This window comes from Hipposideros armiger, unplaced genomic scaffold, assembly GCF_001890085.2.
Source record: "Hipposideros armiger isolate ML-2016 unplaced genomic scaffold, ASM189008v1 scaffold_201, whole genome shotgun sequence".
Taxonomy (NCBI): domain Eukaryota; kingdom Metazoa; phylum Chordata; class Mammalia; order Chiroptera; family Hipposideridae; genus Hipposideros; species Hipposideros armiger.
Window position 1 is genome coordinate 899,857 of NW_017731551.1, and position 18,976 is coordinate 918,832.

General features: G+C 41.2%; 1 protein-coding gene across 4 annotated transcripts in view; it reads right to left on the bottom strand.

Moving 5' to 3' along the window:
• Positions 1-18,976, bottom strand: part of DGKI (diacylglycerol kinase iota) — a 258,634-nt gene that overhangs the window by 214,087 nt on the left and 25,571 nt on the right. For all 4 annotated transcript variants that reach the window (XM_019653280.1, XM_019653283.1, XM_019653286.1 and 1 more), the window contains exons 3-5: positions 13,886-13,960; positions 12,244-12,300; positions 3,751-3,816 (exon numbers count right to left, since the gene is read on the bottom strand). The gene's annotated coding sequence lies outside the window, so the exon portion shown is untranslated. The remainder of the gene's footprint in view (positions 1-3,750; positions 3,817-12,243; positions 12,301-13,885; positions 13,961-18,976) is intronic.

The window sequence follows — 18,976 nt, forward strand, 5'->3', positions numbered from 1 at the left end:
AGACTCAGAAGGACCGATATTACATGATGCCACTTACATCGGGAATCCAAAATCATCAAACTCATAGAAGCAGAAAGTAGAATGGCGGTTGCTTGTCCCAAGGACGGAAAGAAGAAACAGGCTTCCAGCATCTATGTTGGCAGGGGCTCCACGGAGAGGCTTAATTTCCTCATCCCTGATGAATTACCCACTCAGGTCAGTAGAGAATAGTGCTTTAAATGGATAAGGAAAGATCCTTAAAAGCCCTGGGTCAGTATTTTTCATTATTTTTAGACTCTGTAATCCCTTTCACTATTCATATAATATCTCAGCTGTACCCCCTGGAACGTTTTTAATCATTTTGTGATTTTTGCATTACAAAAATACCATTAAGTATACTTCCTTGAGAAGTGTATATTTCAAATGCTGTACTATAATTTCATTTTAAATTCGTTTTTAATACTATTCATTACAATAAAGAGCAGTTTTGACATTTTCCCATTTAATTAATGCTACATGCTATTTAATTTACTTAAACTAATTACATATGAAAGTAGATATGATTTATGGGCAAATAATTCATAATGATGTAGCATGTTTGGTTAGGAAACTGGAAGGTACCCAACATGTAGACCAAAGTTTAACTATGTGTTGTTACATTAAAAATTGCTTTCAAAGTTTGATGTTGGAAATTCTAGATTTCTGAGTTTCAAAAAGCTAGCTCATTTATTTTTATAATGATTATATATGTTTCTAAATGAAGACATAAAAGATAAGGTCTCAAATTGTGGTTTACAAGCACATTTCCATAATTACCATAGTGCTGGCTTTGGATGCTCGGTGCCTTCGAAAATAAAAGGTCAAATTAGCTAGAATCATACATATATTTTTCCTTTGCCTATTGATTTTTAAAGGATGAAGAACACCTCAGTGCTGACAAAATTTTGATTGAGTGAATGCAATGTGTAGACGTGGGGAAGGTCAGGAAGAGGTCTGTTTGCTGAGTAAGGAGGCATCCTGCCTTTAACCACTGACCACACAGCTTTTCATTAAATAGTTGTGTGCTCGATCAATCCCACTACCCCTCCAGACCCACCCTCCATCTTGCCCGACCCCATGCCCCACTGTAAAGAGTTGACTTCTATGGATTGTCTTAACAGCGTCCCTTGTGCTCCGGTTTCTGTTGGGTTTGGCCACTGGAGACTGAAGGTGAGTGAAGTTGGGATATTTATTCTGCAGCTGGTAGGTCACCTAGGGCTGGCTGAGTCTCACAACTAAAGGTTACAGCTCTTGTGAACGGGTTCTCTCTTTCCCCTTGCCTCTTCAGACTTGACCATGGCTCCCTGCTATTACGAGCCTCGGAGTTCTTCACTATCCTTTGGGGTTTCTCTACACTCTGCTCATACATTTCAAATAGTCTCTTTATTAAGGAGTCATCAAATTGCATAGTTTGAGTGTGAGTGTGCCATCACTTTACTGCCTGGACCCTGATTTTTAATATATGAGTGAAAACAACGTAAAACATGTAATGGTCATAAACTTGGCAGCCTAAGCAAATGTTAAAGCAACTGGGCAACTGAATCATGAGCTTTCTCATCTGATACTCATTAAATGCTGCACACACTCAGCCAGGCTCAAGAGAAAATCAGTCCAAATATTTACTTTACTGCTAATTTAAAAAGTAAAAACTGAAACCACAAACACTCTTTAACCATAAACACTCTGACAGCCTCAAACATTTTTCAAACCACCAGTTAAAAAAAAGTTTTGCTAAGTGAAACTATTATTTTTCACACCCATCGGTATGTAAGGAATAATGTGTATACAGGTGGGGGGGGAGGGGCATCTTTGGATATGTAAGAATGGACACAACTCTACTGATGAAAATTATGCATGGCTCCAAAGTTTGAAATGAATCTTCAATCACTTAATCTGTACATGGAACTAGAGCCACTAGCTTCCCTCTAATCCAGGGTAAAAGTCAGGATCCAAAGAAGGGCAGGCTATTGATTATCCACCAAGGAGACGCAGGTCTAAGACAATCCCATGCCATAATTGCTTGAGTCTCTGGGAATTCATGAGCTGCTGGGTTATAAACACAGGAGATGAATATAATAGCACAATATTATGTCACAAAATACATACGCTTATTGATTCTCTTTTAATAAAACTCCCCAACTCTATTACAGTATGAAAGGTGTTGAGTGTTGCCAGCTGCTAAACTGTCCAGAGAAGATATTTTTTTCCAAAGAGAAGAACGTTTGTCCAGGTCCTTCCTGCACATCACATCTTCTATTTCAAAATTGACTCTGCCTGTTCCTTCTCTCTTTCACACACACACACACACACACACACACACACACACACACACACACACACTTTTGTGGGAAAGCTATAGACAGTCTACATTCCACTAAGCAAGAGTAAATCCACCAGCTCCAAAGCAACACCAGAAAGGAAAAGTGTAGATGGACCCAAGAAAGGAAGGTCCTGTGACAGCAGGAGGCCAACCTCCTTTTTCGCAGCCATGTAACACGGCCGGTAAGAATCACTCGCCTCCCTGCCTCCTCATCTTCTTTCTACCTCCTTCACCTTTCAACTTATTTCATATGTCCTCTTTACAGGCTAGAAAGGAACCAACTGAGAATCAGTGAGTTAAACTGAAGAAGATGATGCTAATTATAACAAAGGGACATACCCTTGAGGGTAAGGTATGTAGCTTTTCAAAGAACTTGGTAACTAATGGCTACAGCATAATATTTTCTTTCAAGGCACTGTGCAGACAGCAAAATTAATGCACATCTTCCCAAGTTTCACTCACTCTAATGCCCCAACTTCAGACAAGCAATGTTTCCCTGCATTTCTCTATTATTAAAAATACCATACTGGTTGACTCACCACAGGGCTTGACCCAAAGGAGTCACATGAAGAAATAAACAAATTAGGGATTGTTAATGGATGAGGAATAGATTCTCCTGAATTATCTTGGTCTCTACCAAATCAAAACTTCCCTTCACAGAGTCCAGCTTACTTATGAATGCTATATGAAGAAATAAATCTTGGTGGTGTGACTCACCACCAGTTTAACCTTCCCAGGGGGGCCTTTCATTCCTAAAGTGGATCCTTGTCCAGTGAAAAAAGCCATAACCCAAATCTGTTGGGGTCAATAATGTGGCGTCTACAGAGTTCCGTAGCACGCAGCCATGGACCCCACTTCACTTTCCTAAGAGGCCTTGCACCCTAAGGGGCCTGTAACCAGTCACATGGAGATGGAGAGTAGACATAAATAACCACATATGAGAAGGGCATCTCTTTCCAGGGACTGGATAATATCCTAAGGGAGCAACACATTTCTTACATCCTTGTTGTCCTTCTGCTCAGCCACAATAATACATCAACAAAAGGAGAACCCACAGATTTTCCGTTGCTGATCAGATAAGAAGTATGGCAGGCTAGCAGTCCTCGGGAGGGGGTTTTAATAAAACAGGAAGTGCTGTTTTTTTTAAACTATAACAATGAAATTCACCACAAAGCTGTATCCATTTCTCTTAACATATGCGAATTCCTTGAATTTAAGAACTTGGCCTCTTGCAGTGAGTTCTAGAGCAACTAAAACACCTCTTCAGGAAAGGGGACTTGGAGAAATAAGGCCTTTCGGAAAGGAAGTGATGTACTGAGCGCTGGATTGGGGTGATGGGGCTCATCTACCATGGGTGCTTGCAGAGGCCTGAGGGGCCTCCTGCGATGGCCGTGGGGTGTCGGGCCCCTTACCTTACCACACTGCTTACACTTTCCCTCCTGCCGTCGCCTGTGCACCCAGTGATGTCGCACAAAATTCTGTTGGAAAACAAAACAAAATGAATAGATTTAAATGTGCAAACCCCGATACTAGTTATTTAATGCGTTACAGCTATAGAGTTCCACAAACCATCGTCTAAGACCACATGAGCACAAAAACCAATATGTGTCTATATGATTTACTTAACAATCAACATAAATCTACTTAGAAACATGAAGCTACCTCTCCATCCTCAGCCCTCTTTCCTATTTGGAGACACCATTCCTCACGTCCCTGCTCCACATCTTCCCAACGTCGAACGGCCATCCCGGATGGCTATTACTCTACTTTCTTCCCAATAACACACATTGCAGTTGTGAGCATGACAGAGAACCATGGGCTGGGAGGTTAACTGAGGCAAATCAAAGAAATATCCTCAGAGAAGTGCAAAGGTGAAGGAGAGAAGCGAAAACAACGTCCAATTTTTTTTTTTTTAACAAACATGTACTTAACGTTTTTTACATGCCAGATAGGCACTGTATTAAACATTCGAGCTATAAAGAACTTAAGGAACTTAAATTCTCAGAAAGATACAGGTCTCCCGATTCAGGACATAGCTGGTAAGAACTTGGTACTAGCGAAATTGAAGGAAGAGAAGAGCTAAAGGAAAGAGACGACAAGGACAAGAGATGTGGGCATATCCTGAAGATTTTGCAATGACATTGTGTTTGAACTGTCCTTGGGTATTTTGAATAAGATCCCCTTTCAAGATCTATTCTTATCTTGGGCTGTAGGAAACATGGAAAGTCGCTTCCCTCCCAAATAGACACCCATTCCTAAAGCGGAGGGGTCCATCACCACTGCTTTTAGGGTACATTGTAAGAGAGAAAGTTGTCTTCAGGCCCAAGGGTGCAGGTAAGCCTTAATAACATAGATAATTCATTCAAGTTAGGCCAATACACCTAAAATACTTGCTAATGTGTTTTCTCCTGCCCTTTTCTGAGAAAACATACTTTACCTGAGATTAACGTGTCTAGTGTCAGGCCACAATCCATGCTTTCCCTTTAAAAGACTTTTTAATATATATTCAGTCATTCAACAAATACTAAATGCCTAATATCTGCCAGGCACTGTTTTAAATAAAGGAAAACATAGAAAATTGATCAGTGTTGAGGGGGAAAAAGTTGTATCAATTTATGAAATTCAGAGTGGCAAAAATACCTCTAACAAGCATTAGCATTGTGAATTCTAAAATGCCACCTCTATTTCTCTATGTAATGTCAAATCAATGTAAATTAAAACCAAACAAAGATTCTGGAGGAGTAATGGTCTTTTAACTATAATACGATAGAAAGAAGCATAATGGCCCCACTAATTAGTCTAATTTTTGTCTCGCTTTTCTCACAAAGGCAGTTTAATAAAACGACACAATTCATATATATATATATATATATATATATATATATATATATATATATATATATAAATTTTCTCAGGAAGACATTAATAATAGCTAACATTAGTTGAATNAAGAAGCGTGAGGTGGACATGTAAAGGCAGGAGGCGTCAGCCCAGATGTGGTAGTTAAAGCCACAAGCCTGGATGAGCCTGCCCAACAAGAGTGGTCAGAGAGAAAACATGGCCAAGTACCATGACCAGAAGACATTAATAATAGCTAACATTAGTTGAATAGTTGAATACTATGTGCCAAGTACTTTTAAAAATGTTTCACATGTGATTATTCTTTTAATTTTCATGAAAACAGCAGAGGTATTGTTCCATTGGTATGAACCAGTTAAAATACTGAGACATTTCTATATTGGTTGGTAGATGGCAATTCAGTGCCCCTACCATCCCTCCCAGCTCTTCCTCAAGTGCCATAGCACCCCACCACCCCACCCCCTCAACTTGGCAGACTGTTTCTACATCCTCATTATTAAGCAACTAGAATGTTAATTTTTGGCACAGCAGGATTCTCCAGGATTCTATCCCAAGGTGCTCTTTTTTGAAAACAAATCTTGTTGCCTAGGCAATGCCACTGGGTTCCACCAGCAAACTCAGAAGACTGGGCCGTTGTCCCCAAGTGATGTGGTTGTCTGTACAAGCTTCAATATCAGTAGAGGCAACTCTGGGTCCCACGGCTGGCTACGGCTTCCAGAACAGTGGCAGCAAGTTCAGCAGCCTGTCCGGTAAGCAGTGCAAAATCTCTACTGAGGATGAAGGTGCTGAACCCTCCACCTCTATTTCACAGGTGAGGCAGACCTCTTCAGCCTTCCACCTAGTCAGGGGAGAAAAACTTCACGCTATGGCCCGTTTAAGAATAAGGGCTGGGGAAGATGGACGCCCACTGCCAATGGTACTGTTCCCCAAGTCACATTATCAGGGAGCTTTACCTGAATTATCATTATCATCGTCACTTTCCAGATGAGGAAACCAGAGTATAGAGTGGTTACTTAAAAGGTAATGGTCAGAACAAAGATTCAAACCCAGGCAGACTGGCCTAGGCTCTTAACCTCTGTGTCGCTGTGCCTCTCCTGCTCTGAAAGATCAGGTTCAAGTTCTTTCATGAGATGATTTCAATGACAGTCAGTAGCAGAAATATTGTGTACAAGAAAATGTCAGACAGGGAGAGAAAAGGTTACTATAATTGCTGTTCGTTTAGCAGAAACAGGGAGAATGAACAATATCATTGATGGTAAGAGAAATTCTCTGCTTGTTGAGATTACAAATCACCTAATAACTATGAATTTAAGGAGGAAAACATTGAAAGAATTTGACACAATTTCCCATGTGAAATCATGACTGACTCATGGGGTTACTTAGCTAGTGACAGCTCTAATCAAAAGATTAAACTAACAATTTCCACAAATCAACAATTACTTGGAAATTATAAGACTGACATTATTTGTGTTGCAACATATATTGTTTGGTAAGCAGGTATATAATACCGTGTAGTTTAACCTATTTAAGGAATAAAAGGAAACATTTTAAAATTATTTAAATATTAATATATATGATTCTGAAAGTGGTAAATATTTTTAATATCATCCTTTCTAAGAAATAAGTAGGAAACTAAAGAAATTAAGCCACAGTTAGATACAGTAACTTAAACAAAAGGACTGGAGCACATAATACCAGTTATTATCCTAGATATACAGTATAATATATTATATATACTGAAGAAGAAACTGAGTAACTAACTGCCTCCAACCTATAGCTCTATAATTTGAGATGTTCAACATCCTTCTACTAAGAGGTCTTCTTTGGCCCAATATAAATTTCTTCTACCACTGATTAAACATAGTTTGAGCAAAGTAATCATCCAATAAATGTATGTTGAATTGGAGTTCTCAACCTAGTTTCTTTGACAATTAAATCATACAATTAACCATTCTGAAAGATCACCAACTGCCTTTATCAAGTAGAAAAAAAAATTCGATAGACTCGCTGCTGTTTTCTAATCCTTATTTCCCAAGAACTTTGATTTTTACACTATTCCCTTTTCACTATTATTCATTGTCTCCTAAATTATTGAACTGATATAAGACTCAGGATCCTTATGCTGCAAATATGAGTGTTGATATACTGTTATTTCGATAGCAAAGTAAGGCTTCTGACACTATAACATCTTTTTATTGTTCATTAATAACCTCTATATTATTCATATACACACTGGGTAAGGAAAGGGCCATTACTTATAATATCTCAATGACATTATTTCAGGGTCTATATTCAGTATCGTTAGCAGAAATGCATAACACAATTGTTCAACTATTTTCAGCCAATTCAATTCACTATATTATTCATAAAGCACTTGAAAGGATCTTAAAATTATAACCCAATCCATATAGCTTATGTCTAAGAAAACTGAGGTCTACAGAAATTTAACTTAAAGGAGTCCAGCCAATATTTATGAAAAAACTTCCATGTGTCAGACACCCCACAAGCACAGGGTACAGCGATTAACAATCTCTGTTCCAGGTCCTTGCTCCGGAGACACTTCGTGGAGTGGAAAAGCAGCAAGGGTGTCATTTGAACCCAGGACAGACAGATTCAAAAGTGACTGTTCTTTCGTTTACATTAAGTAAGCCACCTAAGGTCTCTTAATGAAGAATCTCAAATGGGTCCTAGTCTATCCTAAGTTTCATCTTCATATGGTCCTGTTAGACCAAGAGTTCATGAACATTTTGGGAGAAATGGATGCCGTTACAAATGCATTCAGTCAACAGATACTTGTTGATCACATCCTCCGTGTCCTGGTAGCATCGGTGGGGACAACGTCCATGAGTGACCTCCCGAAGCTTATACTATAGAAAGATGACAGCAAACAAGCAACTGAGTAATGCATATAAATAAATAACTGTTACATATAAAGTGCTCTGAAGTAGAACAAGGTGCTTTGATAAAAGAACAACATGGGACCATATTAGAGGCGGTCATCCAGGAAGACCACTGTGGGGATCTGAGCTGAGACGGAACTGTAAGAAACAGCTAGCCATGCAGAAATTTCCAGTAGAGCGATAACATGTACCAATACCTGAAGATGGGGAATACCTTGATGTGTCCTCAAGAACGGAAAGGAAGTCCCAGTGGCAGATGGGTGGGTGTGGAGAGGGAGGCTAGGGCAGAACAATGCACAACTTTCCAAGCCAGGCAAGGGGTTTGGTTTTGCTTTAAGTGCTATGGAAACCACTGGAGCATTTTAAGCTGCAAAATGACATAATCCAATTTTCGTTTTAAAAGATCACTCTCTTAAATCAGGATGGTCTGAAGGAGGAGATTAAGGAATTATGGAGAAGCTATTGCAGTGATCAAAAGTGGGAGATGACGGTTTCTTCGTCTAAGGCACTGACACCAGAAACGGAGGTAAATAGGTGGCTTCAAATGTATTTTATAACTAAAATTGATAGGGCTGGCAAATGAATTAGGCGTGGTGAATGTATGAGAGAAGGAATCAATATGACCGGTTTTCTCGATTGAAGAGCTGGATCAATAACCATCTCACTCTCTGAGGTATAAAAGAATTGAAAAAAAAAAGTTTTTTAATGATGATGGAAATAAAGAGCTTAGTTTTAAGTGCACTGCATTTCAGATGACTGTGATACGTGCAATGGGCATGTTAAATGGCACTCCAAGAAGAAGCGTGAGGTGGACATGTAAAGGCAGGAGGCGTCAGCCCAGATGTGGTAGTTAAAGCCACAAGCCTGGATGAGCCTGCCCAACAAGAGTGGTCAGAGAGAAAACATGGCCAAGTACCATGACCAGAAGAATACGTGGAAATCAGGGGGAGGGAGCAACGAAGGAGGGTGGCAAGGACTACACAGTGGGAGAAGACGAAAATTAGGAAAGACATCAAGATTGGAGAGCATTTCAAGAAAAATGGAACAGTGAACATTTGAATACATTTGAAAGATTCAATGAGAAAAGAAGAGAAAAACATCTAATGGATTTGGCATCAGGGAGATGTTGGCAACATTCGGAAAAGCAATTTCAGTGAATGGGTAGGTAAAAACCAGATCGGAACAGGTTAAAAGGACTAAGGGAGGGCATACTGTTTATACAGAGGGTGCCAAAAAAATGTATACACGTTTTAAGAAAGGAAAAAACTGTATTGAAATTGTAATAATCTATACCGATAACAAAAGATGAATACAAGTCATGTGTAAGCATTTTTTGGGCACCCCTGGTATGTAACACACTTTCTGGAAGTTTAGCAGTGAACACAAAACTGAAAATCAGAACCACAGTGTACACACAGTTGGTGGTTAAGGAATGTTTTCAATTGTTTTGGTTTTTTTTTTTAAGACGAGAGCTATTAGAGCATGTTCATGTTGATGAAATAATCTAGAAGGGGGTGAAAATGTCAAAAAGGAAGAGATATCAAGTCCTTGACCAGAAGACAAGAAAAGGTATCCAACACACTCATGGAGGGTTTGACTTCATGGAAGAGAAGTGATAGATTTAGCAAAAACTAAGAAGAAAAAAAAACCAAAAACACCTGCATTAGAAAATTACACATACAGCAAGGATCTACACAGGAAGAAAGAGCGATTCAAGGAGAGGGAGCTCAAGGTGGACACGTGGAACCCCTGATTGGAAATTCATAAACTCCTATCTTAAAAACACAAAGCTATTCCTTCTATTGTCAAAATGAAACGTCTCCTTCATTTGAGCTATCATTGAGTTATCTCCTGGGCAATTCTATGGTGCACCTGAATGGTACAACTCTACCTTATTTTTAGGCTTCCTCACACAACATATGACCCGTAACCTTCCTACTGCTGACATAATGGACAAGCACAGTGGAAGAGGATGACTGATGAGGACACCTGTGTTTCCTCTGTCTGCAACCTCCACTCCCAGCCTGTTCTCTTTGCATGTTGTCTCCCCATCTCCTTGTATGAGTCAGTGACAGTGAGCTCATCCTTTTTCACACTGTCTTTTTTCATTAACTGTCATTGAAATGCCAGTGATCCTCTCTGTATTCAGACATCTTCTATTCCTATTCTACCCATTCATCTATTCACACAGCTTTAAGTACTATCTGTGATGCTGACAATTCACAAATGTTTTACCTTTAGCCCAGTCTTCCTCAGAAGCTCCAAACTCATATGCCCACTCAGTTTTCTATTGGGCATCTCCTATTGGGGACCTCAAGGATGCCTCAAACTGGAGTTCTGCAACTCAACTCATCACCTCCCCACCCTGTCCTCATATCAACGCATTTCCCAACACCTAACTTGTTTTCCAGAGTTGAAACCTGGCTTATCTGGGCTTCCCTACCTTCATGTCCAAAATCCAATTATTTACTACATCCTGTCAATTTTTTTCCTTCAAATTCATATCTACTAGTGTTCTTAATTCCAATATTACTTAGTTCAGATCACCAGTATTTCATGCCTAGATTAAAATAGCTCCTTAATTTTTTTTAGTAATACCTCAAATATTGCTACTCTCCAACTGCAAGGTATTCCCTCCACACTGTAGCCAGAATAATATATTCTGCTTAAAATAGTTAATGCCCCCCCATTACTGTGATGATGAAACACCCAAATTGTAGAATGGCTTACAAGGAACTTCATGATCTAGCCTCTGCTTATCTCTTGGGTCTCATGTCTTACTCGTTACGGTCTCTCTCATTTCTATGCTTGTGTGCATGGGTTCCTTCTGTCTAGAAGGCTCTCACTCACCTTCCAAGTACACCCCCACCTTCACTTAGAGAACATCTTTGAGTCTCAGTTGAGTGGCCGCCTCTTCCAGGAAGTCCTTTCTCTGACCTCTTTCCCTCTCTCTCCTATTCTCACTACACAGAGCTAGTCTGAGGAGTGTATCAGCTGGGAAGGTTCCTACGAGGGTAAATCTATATGTGGAACTAAAAGTAATCTCAATGGGAATGGAAATGAAATGAAGAAAGTTACTTGCGGAAAATTATGTTTACCACGCTTTCTCTTACAGAGAGTACCACGTAAGAAGGTAACAGCTGGGCAGGCTTAACTATGTTCTAAGGAGGATGGGTTCTGTTCATACAGGCCTTTGTTGTGCCCAGTGGGAAACGAAATTCTGGACCTGGAGCTAGACTAGCCAGGATAACACAGGAGGGCTGAGAACCTCTACGAACTGTCCCTCGCCTTCCCCAAAAGTTCCCTGCACTGTGCTCCATCTCCTCTAAATACAAGCTCCTCCTGCCATCACCTCTGCTTATCACTAATGCACAACCAACTTCTCTTCTTTATAATTTCCTATTTACCTGTTTGTCTTCACAACCAGACAGGGGCTGAGCACTGAACGTGGTCCTTCCTTTCTTCTTTCCTTCCTTTCTTCTTTCCTTCCTTCCTTCCCTCCCTCCCTTCCTATCTATCTATCTATCTATCTATCAATCATCTACCTTATCTCTATTAATCGATTGATCGATCATCTTATCTATCATTTTATCATATCTAGCTATCATCTATCTATCTATCTATCATCTATCTATCTATCACCTACCTACCTACTTACTTACTTAACAGATGAAAGCATTCAGCTTTAGGGAGATTAGGTGAGATGCTCCAAATCACACAATTTCAAGGCTGATTTTAAAACCAGATAGTCTGAGTCCAGCATTTATAGGAATACTCATAACTATGCTGTCCCCGAATAGCTTCTAGCCACTCAAAACTGAAAAACAGAATGAAAATGGACCTAAAGACAATAAAATGCTATTTTTTTCTTACCTCTTTAATTTTACCATTGCCCGCTCCCTTCCTCTCTGGTTCATTCAGTGAGACCTCAGCTCCCCAATACATTCCGCGAGAATAAAGCCAGGTATATACACGTTGAAGAGACTTGGACATTTTATTGACTATATTTGTTTATATATTAATAAGAAGCTATGTGAAATGAAGGGAGATAGACTTTATTTTTTAATTTCTGGTGACTATCTATGAATCCAATGAATCTACGGGAAATAAAAGGTGGTATTTGACATAAAGCTCTGAAATACTCACTTCTCTTGGTGACCTTGAGCCCCCTTCTCGAAATGTTGGTTTACATCTGAAATTGATCTGTTATTTAAAAAGACAGGTGTATTACATTAGGGACAAGCATCAGACTAAAATAAGTTACCTAAATAAACCAACTGTGACAGACAGGGAGACCACAAAACAAAATCCCTAAAGAATGAGGAACAAAGTTGAACACTGTTCTTAGTCTTTTGAAATCATCGCCTTAGATAATCTACAGAGATCCCAAGTGATTCTGTATCTCCAACCCAGGTCTCTCCACTCTCACCGATAAAATCAACATATCTTTAAACAGTAATGCTTAGGCCGTAAATTTGAGAAACTGAGATAATAAAGAGCCAGAGGAAAAAATATCCGGCCGCTGAAATCGCCCATCTGTGTTTCAGATTTTAAAAGTAGGAAAATATAAACTTGAGAAATTTTAAAAAAAAATTTTTTTTAGATTAGTTTCAGGTGTACAACACAGTGCAATAGTTATACTTTTTACCCCTCAAAGTGACAACCCCCCTCCCCCAATCCGCTGCCCCACTCTGCCCCCATATTGTACATATCGATTACAATTCCATTGACTCCACTCCCACACTATACTCCACATCCCGTGACTATATATATATATATATATATATTCAATTATAGTTGACATATATTACACATCAGCTTCTCTAAATGATGCTGATACACACACACACACACACACACACACACACACACTCTTTAAGTATTCAGTGCTGCCTTTCTTTTAGATGGGGAGCTCTCCTGATACTGGTACATTGCCATCTTCTTAGATAAGGTGAGAGGAATCTAGAAAAGATGGCCGAGATGACTAAAAAGGGTTGGGACATGAGATACAATATTAAGATAAAATATTAGTAGTCATTCCCACAAAATATCCGTTGGCAACAATGGGTAATATGTCTGCAAAATTAAATGAACGTCGCAAGGGGACTAAATAGAATTGCTCAATACATGGCAGCACAGCAACATCCATAACGCGCAGAGAATCCCACGTGGAAATGGGACAGGAGGCAGGAAAGTGGCGAGGATGGCAGGCCTTGGAGCCTCTCCCTTCCCCCAGATGACAGATAGATGCACTACCCAGAATTCATGCATCCTGGGGGAAAGACACCACCAGGCTGTCCCTTCCAGCCCCGCCCACACGTTAGCACTGTGCAAGCAAGGTACTCAGCGCTGGCTTCTGGCCTGGCACTCTCCCTGCAGCCACTTTAGGAAGAAGTAAACCCACAAAGGTCAGACGTATCTAAAACCCGATTTTTAAGAGCTTCTGGAATATTTTTTTCTTTAAGAAGAAAACAATCTTGTGGAAAATCCTACGGGTGAACCTCAATGTCTGCTATTGTGTACATCCCAGACTTTTCTCTCTAACCATAGCATTCCTTTTCCAGAGCCAGCATAAAATATCACAGGATAGTTCAGCAAACAGTAGAGTGAGTAAACCTTAAGCACTGTCTTTCCATTATTCATACGGTAACAATGTTGGACTTCCCCGTTTTTGTTTTTTTTTAAAGGGCATTGTTTTCAAAAAGTTGGGACTAGGAATGGACCCCTGGGCTTTGAAGTCCAAACACTTGCAAGGTAGCAAAAGTTCCAGCAGGGGGCGCTGTCTCACCTTTTCTAGCTGTTCAATGCAGGCGGTGTGGACGACGATTTTACAGACTGCACACTTCCTCCTGAGGGCCGATTTCTACAACATTCAATTCAAAATACAAGAAGACATGTTAACAGCCCATTCTGAAGAGGTCCTGGGTAGTAAAGAGCATGTGTAAATAAGGTAAACATTGCAATTGCTTATATTACTAAGCAAATTTAAAACTTCATCTTCAACATTCAATAATGCAACAAACTTCATCGACAATCCTTTGACCCACCAAGTCGCTCCCATAGCCTCAAGACTTAGGGTGGCCTAGGTTTTCTTTTCAAAATATGATAATTATAATAACTGTGACATGAGTACATTGAGTATATAATATGAACCTCGCTCTTTATTGTTATTCCTAAGTTTCATAGCCTAACAATATGGGCATTATTTTCCTCCATTTTTTAAGAAACGTTTTTAGTTGTTAAGGGGCAGTGCCAACAAACATTTATAGTTAGGTCTCAGTTCAAAACAAGAATTCTTTCCCTTCTGCCAAAGAGCCTGTATTTCAAAAGGCCAGTCAACCAATTTCGGCTTCTATCCTAGACATAAATCTATACGAAGCTACTTGAGTTTCTGCCCAAATCTTCAGGAAAGCAAGAAGGTATGTTTAACTTTTCCACCCAACAACAGTAATAATAATAATAATAATGGTAATAATAACAGCAACAGCAGTTAACATGGATTTAGTACTTGCTACCGGCCATGGACTCTTGTAAACACGTCACAAACAGTAACTCATTTAATTCTCGCAACCCTAAGAAACTGGTAGTGTTCTTGCTCCTGTTTTACAGAGGAGAAAACTGAGGCACAATAAGTGACATCCCTGGGGTCGTCCAATTAGGGCCCAGGGAGACAGGTAGTCTGACTCCAGAGCTCCTACTTTGAAGTATTACAAAATTTGGCCTGCCACTCAATACCAATTTAAATTCACAATACATATACTAGTTCTCGGGGTGTATCGTTAACAATAAAAAACGAGCAGCAGGGAGAGAGAGAAAACGGTGGACTCTCCATTTCATTACCGCCAGTGCCATGGAAAATCTAAGCTAGGAAAGCTCCAGCCACTCTACAAAGCACAGAGTAGAAGGTGGGTCTGCATGAACAATTTGGGGGCCTGAGCACTGAGAGACACTTTATTTTATCAAAGCCAGCCTGTGAAGCCGTGTATCAAAGCTTCCGAGTGTGAAAGGCCTGTGTCCCTACGCTGAGAGAGGTGCTAGTGTAGTATCGACTGCCGGCAACCCACCCCCTTCCGATGTGTGGCTTCCTCTGCTCAGCTATAATTTCTGAGCCAGCTGTGGCAGGGAGACGAGAAGGGATAAGGGACTGCTGCTCGCAAGGAGAACAAAAGGCCCAAACAACCACCCTGGAAGGGGTGGTATCGGGAAAGAAACTGTCTCCACAGTGTTATCAGCCACCAACCAAGGACCCAGAACACTGTGCGACTCAGCCACTAAAGTCTGAGTCTAGCTACCCGCTGACGGAGGTGTAGGTATCCTGCCTGGGGGCTGTGTTACTCCTGGCTGTCCTCTGCCTGTGGAAAGAACATAGTCTGCAACGTGAAGTCAGTCTGGCCATCAACTGATTTTGCAAATGACAAAGGATAAGGGGCACCCAAGCATCTAGCTACGCTGCTGAAAAGTGTCTCGGCTCTAGTACTAAAAAGAAAGGGGCAGGGGAGAACAAATACTAGTAGTAATAATAGCAGTAGCAGCAGTAGTAGTAGTAGTAGTAGTAACCGTAGTAATAGTAGCAATAGTAGTAACAGCAGTAATAGCATCACTCCAGGCAACAATAGTAAAATTCTACTTCGTAAATTTCCATGAGCAGCGCGCCCATAAGCAAATCACTGTCCCTCTCCTGTTTCCTCTGGATGTCCTGGTGGGGATCGCTGCTGTAGCACCTCCTGCAGCAAACGCACAAGGTACTTGAGTGATGTTGCTCCTCAGAGTTACGGGATGCTAAGGAAACAGGAACTGAGTCCAGACTACTCCTCCACAAAACCCTTGGTAGATTCCACTGCCCACATGCGCGACAGGCCGCCCCTGACGAGCTGTGATGCGAGGACGCCCGAAAAGCCTCCTTCGGTCCGTACCAATAACTCCTGCCCTTGTCTAGCTTTGCGCCTGGCCTTGTGCTCGGCATGGAGTTCTGCAAAGCTTCCAGGGACTCCGTGAGGCTCCCACAAAGCCACTGAGGGTGGAGGGAAGGGAACTGAGCAGGCCCAGGGACCCACAGCACTCACTGGAACCACAACACCTCTTCCTTTCTTTGTTTTCCATATCGGGATTCCAAGCCAGAAGTTCTGAATAAGCGATCTGGTCTGGAAGGGCTTGAGAACCACTGGGTGAAAACAGGTTCTCTCTCTGCTTCTTAGTATATCATTCATATGGAAATGCAAGTGCAGTGTTCTAGAGATGATGATATCTGAAGTAAAATGCCTCAAGTTTTAACTTTTTTTAACTAATTTTATTTAAACAACATTGAATTTTAAAGGACCCTCCTAAAATATCACAGACTTCCGTGCCTTTTGAGGTAGAATCTATAATCTATAATCTGACTACACGGATGTCAGCTCCTCAACTGATAAAAACTATCCCAGTTTATCACAAGTCTTCACTGCCAACTTCTTGGTTCATGATTACATGTCAATTGGTCCAAGTTATTCGCAGTAGATGGACAATAAGCTTCTGTGCAGAAATTGCTCCAAATATATAGAAATTTTTTATTCTTGGTTATGTTAAAATTTTTATTTGTAAGATGTAAACTAAATGCAAAGATAAAATGCAGGAATCAAGACAGTCTAAATACTGCAGGTATTCACTTTTTCTTTTAAAAAAACCCAACAACTCGTATTTAAGCCAATGCTTCCCTCATTATAAAAACTGATAAACTAAGAAAAGTCATTATAACTAATTCAGATTAGCTGTTATTCTTCAAATTGGGACTTAGTTTTTATAGAACCTAGCACAAAAACATAATTTAAAAAATACATATGACCTGTGACCCCAAACATGCTCAAACATTATAAAAATGTAATAATTCACTGTCATCAATAAATGTAAAGACCAATTAGGCTTACTCCTTTAAATATCAAATAAAGTAACCTTTAGCGCCCTTACTAATTTTGTCAAAGGAAATCTAATAGTTTACAATCGTGCGTGTGTGTGTGTGTGTGTGTGTGTGTGTGATCTATGAAAACTAAGACAATACAGGATATGATATAGATCATATCCCATCACATCATGATAATATACGAAGCGCTTTAAGTTATAAAACTAATTTTAAACAATAGTGAATTTTGTTTCAATATTGTTAAACAATATTGAAAATGTTGACGTATCACATAATAGCAACGCCATGATATGCTGTGCTTTCAGCTGGTGGGCAAAATCGAACTAGCAGCCCTAACGGTGATCCTAAGAGAAAACATTCAAGTTCTGACTTGGCCCCACGCGCTTCCCACACTGCAGGTATCGCTGGCATTGGAAGCAGTGACAGCTCCTCACCAGCTCATATCAAGCACAGGAGCAAAACTGTCACAGCCTTAGTCCACCGGAGCTGGGCATGGAAAGATCAGAGATGAGCAGTGGTAGAAAGTACATACTGTCCCTGGTGAAGAGTGGACTGTCAAATCCTATCCCGCTCAGCCACTTCCTTTGGTCCTAAGTCCCTGATCCATACGACCCGCCAAGAAAGCTGTTTTTTCTTCTTTTGAGCAAGAGATGTAATTTTCACTAAGTAGCCATGAATACCTGCTGGTACTTAATAGGGTTTGATAGATAGAAAGAAAAAGAGAAGGAAGAGAAGAGGGAGGGAAGGGAAGGGAAACCGAGTGTCACAGGCCTATGATTTGTTAAAGGGTTGGGGCCTCCTTGCTGCCCAAGGTAACTGAAGTTGTCACCCCTCGTAGTCTGAAGTTTGACCTCAAGAAGCGCGTCCAACGAGGCTGGCCTTGCCCCTTCCCAATAAGGTACATAACCAAACAAACCTTGCTTCTCCCTGAAGATGGGGCAAATGAGCCCACCTACAGCCCATCTCTCTCCTGCCGCAGTCTTAAGGTCCCTCCCCTCCACACGCACAGCTCCACAGGTTTCATCACCACAGGTCCAAAGAGGAACACGTAAAAGGAAATACTCAGTCCTCAGAGCCAGCATGGCAACCCTTTCTGGGTCTCCCTGTCTCAGAAAAGCTCAGAGGCCAGAGCCTGCTGCTGGCTGAGCCACGCTTGGAGCGGGCAGCATCTCACTCCAGAGAGAATGTCCAGACCACAGGCTCCCAGGACTAAGGCAAGGGCTCTCTGCGTCCGTTAGCCCCACCCCCACGATGAGCCACAGCGATAGAAGGACGGATGGCCAGGGGCAGGGCTCCAGGCAGGAACCCAACCAAACTGGGAGTGGGAAGGAAGAACCGGACAGGGCAAGAAAACGGGGGCTCAGAGCCTGGTGGGCTGGTCTTAGCTGTCCTGGCCCCCGTGATTTCTCAGCGCCTTCCCCTTTCTTAGAGCAGAAGAATCATGCTGAGGAATAAAACAAAGGGAGGGTTAAGGATCAGGCAGAGGGGAAATAGCAAGTGAGGCAGTGAGAATTGTATCGTCCCTTCTTGCTCCCTTTTGGACACACAGCTCAGTCTACAGGGCCACGGGGTGCAAGGAGTAGAGATGACGGACAACGGGGTACAGGCGAGGCTGCCCTTTGTTCCTCTCCAAGGGCAGGGATGCTCAGGAAAGTGGGGACTTCCTAAGCCTTTAGAGCAGCGGTTCTCAACCTTCCTAATGCCGCGACCCCTTAATACAGTTCCTCATGTTGTGGTGACCCACAACCATAAAATTATTTTCGTTGCTACTCTCTAACTGTCATTTTGCTACTGTTATGAATCGTAATGTAAATATGTTTTTGTTTTCCGATGGTCTTAGGCGACCCCTGTGAAAGGGTCGTTCGACCCCCAAAGGGGTCGCCACCCACAGGTTGAAGACCGCTGCTTTAGAGTGTCAGGAATCCGGGGTCATTTCAGTGGGGATGGCCTCCCCGGGCCAACATGAGGCGCCACACTGTGGCTGTA